The 7,504-nt window shown below is 47.2% G+C and overlaps 1 protein-coding gene across 4 annotated transcripts in view; it reads left to right on the top strand.

Moving 5' to 3' along the window:
- The first annotated feature begins 1,376 nt into the window (after positions 1-1,376).
- TAF12 (TAF12 RNA polymerase II, TATA box binding protein (TBP)-associated factor, 20kDa) overlaps positions 1,377-7,504 on the top strand; it is a 45,910-nt gene continuing 39,782 nt past the window's right edge. For 2 of the 4 annotated variants that reach the window (XM_011981737.1, XM_011981736.1), the window contains exon 1: positions 1,377-1,543. The gene's annotated coding sequence lies outside the window, so the exon portion shown is untranslated. Of the gene's footprint in view, positions 1,879-7,504 lie in introns of all 4 variants that reach the window. The other 2 variants (XM_011981738.1, XM_011981735.1) reach the window with 2 other exon arrangements.

Below are 7,504 nucleotides of genomic sequence, written 5' to 3'. Positions count from 1 at the left end.
CTGCTGGCAGATACTGTGGCTCACTCTGGCCTGTCACAGCTTTTTTTTTTTTTTTTTTTTTTAGACGGAGTCTCGCTCTGTAGCCCAGGCTGGAGTGCAGTGGCCGGATCTCAGCTCACTGCAAGCTCCGCCTCCCGGGTTTACGCCATTCTCCTGCCTCAGCCTCCTGAGTAGCTGGGATTACAGGCGCCCACCACCTCGCCCAGCTAGTTTTTTATGTATTTTTAGTAGAGACGGGGTTTTTAGCCAGGATGGTCTCGATCTCCTGACCTTGTGATCCGCCCGTCTCGGCCTCCCAAAGTGCTGGGATTACAGGCTTAAGCCACCGCGCCCGGCCCACAGCTCTTCATACATTTTTTGGTGTGTTTGTGGGTTCTTCTCCATTTTACTGTGAACCTTACAGATGCTGGAACTGGGTCTGACTTGCATACCTAACATTCCAGCATACAGTAAAAAATAACAGTTCTCTCTTTTTTTTTGAGACAGAGTCTCGCTCTGTCACCCAGGCCGGAGTGCAGTGGCGCGATCTCGGCTCACTGCAACCTCCGCCCCTCCAGGTTTAAGCAGTTCTCTGCCTCAGCCTCCGGAGTAGCTGCGATTACAGACGCGTGCCACCACGCCCGGCTAATTGTTTTGTATTTTTAGTAGAGACGGGGTTTCACCATCTTGGCAAGGCTGGTCTTGAACTCCTGACCTCGTGATCCACCCGCCTCGGCCTCCCAAAGTGCTGGGATCACAGGCGTGAGCCACATAAAAGCAATTCTCACCAAGCATTTGACAGCCAAAAAACTGAAAGCATTAGAGAATGCTACAGGACAGGCTTTGGCTTAGTAGTGAGGTCTGAGTTCAAGCTGAGGCTCTGCACTTATTAGCTAGAATTTTGCTTAATCTCTCACAGGTCTCCTCTAAATGATTAAATGGCGTAACGGAGGTAAGCGGATTAGCACAATTCCTGGCAAACAGTCAGCACTCAATTGTTATTACTGAATTGCCAGTTCACAGGCACAACCAACCGATCTGTCTCATCTCCCGGTTCCTGTGTTGCCAACTTCCTCGTTGAGGTTCAACAGGATACCTGTGGGGTAATGTGTCCCAGATGATATCCTGGTCCTGACACCATGACAAAGGCACCAACCAAAAATGGCGACCTCAAAGCCATCCGAGGGCGTCAATTACCCGTCATGCTACCGATGGATAAATAAGCAGAGTCGAGAAGAAAAGCTAGTGAAGGATTCTTAACGCCGGGGTGGAATACGCAGAGCTCGCTCATGCTGCCACTCAACTACAAGCAGTTAAAAGCGCAAGCTGCAGGCTATAGCTAGCTACACACAGCTCAATATCGCCACCACGTGTCGGAGGGCAGTCTGCGCCTGCGCAAGCGAGGCGCGCGCCCGCCGGCCGGAAGAGCCGCGCGTTTCCGGGTTGGAGGCGGGGAGCGGTGCCGGAAGTAGTTGGGGAGGGCCGCGCAGTCGGACCGGCTGCTGAGACGAACGCTTCTCTGGGGCAGTCTCCGCATATCATGGGGAGATAGACGCTGCTGCCTGTGAGTCTTGGGCCCTGGCAGTTGAGGAACAAGAGCGGGAGGAGGGAGTCAGGACCCAGATCTACAGTAGGTCAGTGTTCGAAGGACCAGGTTGTGGACGAGACGGGGCTGTGAGGATTCAGGCTCTTGGGAAGGGACTGACAGAGGATCAGGCTCGGAGAAGACGCGGCTGTGGGGACCCGGGCTCCAAGACGGGACTTAGGGAACGGGGACGGATCTGAGTTCTCCGGCATCTGAGGGAAAGTGGTCTGAGAGGAGCAGGATTATGAGGACCCGCACTCCTACGAGGAGAGGGTCGGAAAGGAACGGGGTGTGAAGACACGGGCTCCGGAGAGGTAAAAGTGGAGCGGTGAGGACTTGGGCTTCTAAGAGGCAGAAGCGGGACAGTGAAGACCCGGCCTCCTAAGGATTCAGAAACGGGGCAGCGAAGACTCAGGTTCCTGAGGGGCAGAAGCAGACAGAGAAAACTTGAGTTTGGAAGGGAACAGAAGCGGGCAGTGAAGACTGGGGCTTCTTTGGGGACGGGATCCGGGCTTTGAGACTCCGAGTACCTGAGTCTCAGAACAGGGCGGTGAGGACCCAAGCTCCTACAAGCCTTGGATCTAAGGGACCATGGATGTGAGATCAGCCTAGAAAGTAAAGGGAAAGGGTTTGGAAAAGATTTAGTGATCCATTTTTTTTTTCACAGTATTCCCTGAACCCAGAGAGATAAAGGACGTATTCAGGGGAAGACAACTTCTCCTTCGCACTGCCTGCTTGGCTCTTGGCAGGCTTTTCTTGTGTTAGATACTCAATCTAGGAAGCCCACATGCAAACATCTTCATTTTCTGCTTCATTCTTGGGAATCAGATGTGAAGTTGAAAACAGTTGGAACTCAGTTATATACTTGATAAGTGCTTTAAATCCCATTCCACTCAACCCTGAATGAGCACAGATCTCTGCATCTCAAGTAAAAGAATGTCAGTGATGGAAGAGTCCCAAAAGATCATCTTTTAAAAACTCCTATTTTACATTTAAGGAGGCTAAGGTTCAAAGAGGTTTAGGATTACAGTGAGGCAATGGTTAGATCATAATTTTAATACAGTACCCTTCTGTGCGTAGCAAATGGATGCTTGGTTAATGTTCCTTAAATGCTTCCAGAATCTTTGCTTTATCTTCAAACTCAGGAGGGAATTTTTTTTTTTTTTTTTTTTGAGACAGGTTCTCTCTCTGTTGCCCAGGCTGAAGTGCAGTGGCTCAATCTTGGCACCATGCACGTCAACCTCCTAGGCTCAAGCAATCTTCCCACCTATGTATACCTCCTGAGTAGTTGGAACTACAGGCATGTGCCTCCACACCCTGCTAATTTTTAAATTTTTTGTAGAAACAGGATCTCACTGTGTTGCCCAGGCTGGTCTCAAACTCTTAGGCTCAAGTGATCCTCCCACCTTGGTCTCCCAGAGTGCTGGCTGGGATTGCAGGCATGAGTCACTTCCCCCCGCTTCCAGTTTTCTTTTTTTGAGACAGAGTCACCCAGGCTGGCGTGCAGTGGCACGATCTCGGCTCACTGCAATCTCTGCTTCCCCAGTTCAAACAATTCTCCTGCCTCAGCCTCTCAAGTAGCTGGAATTACAGGTGTGTGCTACAATGCCCAGCTAATTTTTGTGTTTTTAGTAGAGACAGGGTTTTACCATGTTGGCCAGGCTGGTTTCGAACTCCTGACCTAAAGTGATCTGCCCACCTCAGCCTCCCGAAGTGCTGGGATTATAGACATGAGCCACCATGGCTGGCCCAGTTTTTATTTCCAGTAAAAACTGGAAATTTTTAGTTTCTGATACTTTGAGTGTTATTACTGCATTGACATTGATACAGTAAATGTCACTTAATAGTAAGGAAACCTTTATTTTTATTTTTATATTTTTGAGACAGGGTCTTGTTCTGTTGCCCATATTGGAGTGCAGTGGCATCATCATAGCTCACTGCAACCTATATTCTTGAGCTCAAGCACTCCTCCTGCCTCAGCCTCCTGGGTAGCTGGGACTACAGGTATGAGCCACTACACCCAGCTAATTTTTAAGTTTTTTTGTAGAGACGGTGTTTGGCTGTGTTGCCTAGGCTGGTGTTGAATTCTTGTCCTCAAGTGATTCTCCCACCTTGATATCCCAGAATGTTGGGATTATAGGCATGAGCCACTGCACCTGGCTGGAACCTTTAAATAAAGCTCAGTGTTATTTATTTATTTATTTAATAAGCTGTTTGGAAAGCCATAAATAAGTGTGTCCTGCATTTTTAGTGCAAACATTTACTAGGGATGGCTGCTTTTGGATAAGAATGGTGGGGAGACTTGCACCAGTCACTTACTTCAATATTAATATCTTTTTCTGAAACCTACTCAGACTAACCAGGCACAGCTTATGTACTTTCGAGTATTCTATGATTTAATTATCACAGCCCCACAAGTTAGATATTGTCAGTCTTGTTGTACAGATAATGAAATAGGTTTAGAGAGGTTAAATACTTTGCCTGAAATCGCACAGTACTGAGTGACCCAACCCCAGTTACGCGTGCCTCTAAAACTTTTTTCTTCTCTTCTAAGTGGATTCCTCTGTCTCAGTTTGTCCATCAGCAAAATAGAAGTAATCGTTATACAAAACATATAATTGAATGAAAGCATTCCCTCCTTCTTAAGGCTCCTCTAAATGTCAAGGACTATAACTTATTAGGGTACTTTCGTATTGTGGCATTTGAGGAGAGCTAAATTCTGTTTTCACAGAAGCATAGATTATTTAAGATAGAAAAATGGGAACTTTGTAGAACTTTTAATTGCAATGTAGAAAGACATATTTAATTTTAGATTTAGGAGGCCAAGAAAGACTAATTTGGACTGGGCATAATGGCTCATACCTGTAATCCCGGCACTTTAGGAGGCCAAGGTGGGCGGGTCACCTGAGGTCAGGAGTTCGAGACCAGCCTGGCCAACATGGCAAAACCCCGTCTCTACTAAAAATACAAAGATTAGCTGGGCGTGGTGGCGCATCCCCGTGATCCCAGCTACTCTGGAGGCTGGGGTGGGAGAGAATCACTTGAACCCTACCTAGAGGTGGAGGTTCCAGTGAGCCGAGATTGTGTCACTATACTCCAGCCTGGACGACAGAATGAGACTCCGTCTAGAAAGAAAAAAAAAGTAATTTGAAAAACAAGGGCTTAAATTGGATTAACTTTCCAGTTAATTATATCATGAACTAGATGTTTGGGGGAATTGGGCTTAGTTAAAACTACTATTTTTTCCCCCAGAGTCTGTACTATTTGCAAGCGCCTATTATATATAAATGATCAAAACTTACTTATACCAACTTATGAGGGAAAGCATACCCATGCCCATGTCACCACTTCAAAGTACTTGATGGTTTAATTAATGATAATTTATTCCTGAGTTAACATCCTTCCCTATACTTGCAGAATGTACTTTATTTCATTTGTGGCTCTAGCATTGACTTATTATAATAGGACTTCAGAATACCCGATCAGAAAATCATTGCATTATAATCAGAGCCGATAGGAACAAAGCACAAAAGGACATACTACCTTTTTTTTTTTTTTTTTTTTGTGAGATGCAGTTTCGCTCTTTCATTCTTATTGCCCAGACTGAAGAGCAGTGGTGCGATCTTGGCTCACTCCAACCTCTGCCTCCTAGGTTCAAGCAATTCTCATGGGTTTTACCATATTGGCCAGGCTTGTCTCAAACTCCTGACCTCAGATGATCTGCCTGCCTCAGCCTCCCAGAGTGCTGAGATTACAGGCAGGAACCACTGCGCCTGGCTCAGGACATATCACCTTTTTAAAAAAATTGATAGAAATAGGGGCTGGGCCTGGTGGCTCATGCCTGTAATCCCAGCACTTTGGGAGGTTGAGGCAGGCAGATCACCTGAGGTCAGGAGTTCAAGACCAGCCTGGCCAATGTGGTGAAGTCCCGTCTCTACTGAAAATACAAAAATTAGCTGGGCATAGTGGCGTGTGCCTGTAGTCCCAGCTACCTGGGAGGCTGAGGCAGGACAGTTGCTGGAACCGGGGAGGCAGAGGCTGCAGTGAGCTGAGATCGCACCACTGTACTCCAGCCTGGGTGACAGAGTGAGACTCTGACTCCAAAAAAAAAAAAAATTAGGCTGGGCACGGTGGCTTATGCCTATAATCCCAGCACTTTGGGAGGCCGAGGCAGGCGGATCACCTGAGGTTGGGAGTTCGAGACCAGCCTAACCAACATGGAGAAACCCCATCTTTACTAAAAATACAAAATTAGCCAGGCATGGTGACGCCTGCTTGTAATCCCAGCTACTCTGGAGGCTGAGGCACGAGAATCCTTTGAACCTAAGAGGCGAAGGTTGTGGTGAGCTGAGATTGCCCTGTTGCACTCCAGCCTGACTGACAAGAGTGAGACTCTGTCTCAAAAAATAAAATAAAATAAAACTACAATACAATACAGTACAATAATTAGCCAGATGTGGTGGCAGACGCCTGTAATCCCAGCTACTCGGGAGGCTGAAGCAGGAGAATCAGCTGAACCCAGGAGGTGGAGGTTTCAGTGAGCCGAGATCGCACCACTGCACTCCAGACTGAGCGACAGAGTGAGACTCCATCTCCAAAGAAAATAAAATAATTTAAAAAATATAGAAATGGGGTCTCACCACGATTACCCAGGCTGGTCTCAAACTTCTGTCATCAAGTGATCCTCCTGCATTTGCCTCCCGAAGTGCTGGGCTTGTAGGCATGAACCATGACACCTGGCAAAGACATACTACTTTTGATTGGGATTCTTTATGGAAAGCCCCAAAGTATTTTGTAGGTACTATATCAGCAATGTTTACAGGCTGCACTGTGAAACAGGTGTGTTGGAGGCAGACAGACTTTGAAATCTCTATGTATGGACGTAATTTAAGTCAGACAGGGAGGGTAAAGAGGGCAACAACAACAAAAAAAGAAAATCTTTTTTCTGGAGATGGAGTCTCGCTCTGTCGCCCAGGCTAGAGTGCAGTGGGGTGATCTTGGCTCACTGCAGCCTCTGCCTCCCAGGTTCAAGCACTTCTCCTACCTCAGCCTCCCCAGTAGCTGGAATTACAGGCACACACAGCCATAACCAGCTAATTAAAAAGAAAATCTTACACTGAATTTTTTTTTTTTTTTTGAGATGGAGGCTTGCTCTGTCACCCAGGCTGGAATGCAGTGGTGTGATCTTAGCTTACTGCAACCTCCACCTCCCAGGTTCAAGCGACTTTAGAATTTGCCTGGTCCGGCCAAAGGTGGAGGTTGCAGTGAACCAAGATCGCGCCACTGCGCTCCAGCCTAGGTGACAGAGCGAGACTCTGTCTCAAAAAAAAAAGGAAAAAAAGAATTTGCCTGGTCCAACTCCTAATTGTGGATGTGGAAACTGACCAAAGATGGCACCCAGCCCTCTTGATTTGGGTTTTCCACAGTACCTCTCATCAGCCTCCTGACTACTTGTTGCTACCATTTGTTTTCAGTCCACCATTATTTTGTTAATCTTTGAAGTCATGAAGAAAACTTATATGGTGCCAGCACATACGGATATGTGTGCTGGGTTAGCAGCAGGATGGGTGAAACACTGGTAGTTTTTGAGAGATGGGGTCTTGCTTTATTTTCCAGGCTGGAGCATGGTGGCTAGCCACAGGCCTCTCACAATGTACTACAGTCTCGCATTCCTAGGCTCAAGCCATTCCATCACCTCAGACCTCATAGTAGCTGGGACTATACGTGTACGCCACTGCACTGAGCAGTATGTTGATTTTTTTTTTTTTCCCCCCGAGACAGGGTCTTGCTTTGTCACCCACGGTGGAGTGCAGTGGTGCCATCACATCTCACTACTGCACCAACCTCCTGGGCTCAAGCAGTCCTCCCGCCTCAACCTCCCAAGTAGTTGGAACCACAGGTGCATGCCACCAAGCCTGGCTAATTTTTTGATTCTTTTTT

The sequence above is a fragment of the Mandrillus leucophaeus genome, unplaced genomic scaffold, assembly GCF_000951045.1.
Source record: "Mandrillus leucophaeus isolate KB7577 unplaced genomic scaffold, Mleu.le_1.0 Scaffold23, whole genome shotgun sequence".
In the NCBI taxonomy this organism is placed as follows: domain Eukaryota; kingdom Metazoa; phylum Chordata; class Mammalia; order Primates; family Cercopithecidae; genus Mandrillus; species Mandrillus leucophaeus.
Note: the sequence above shows the minus strand (reverse complement) of the source record. Positions and strands in the feature narration are given on the sequence as shown.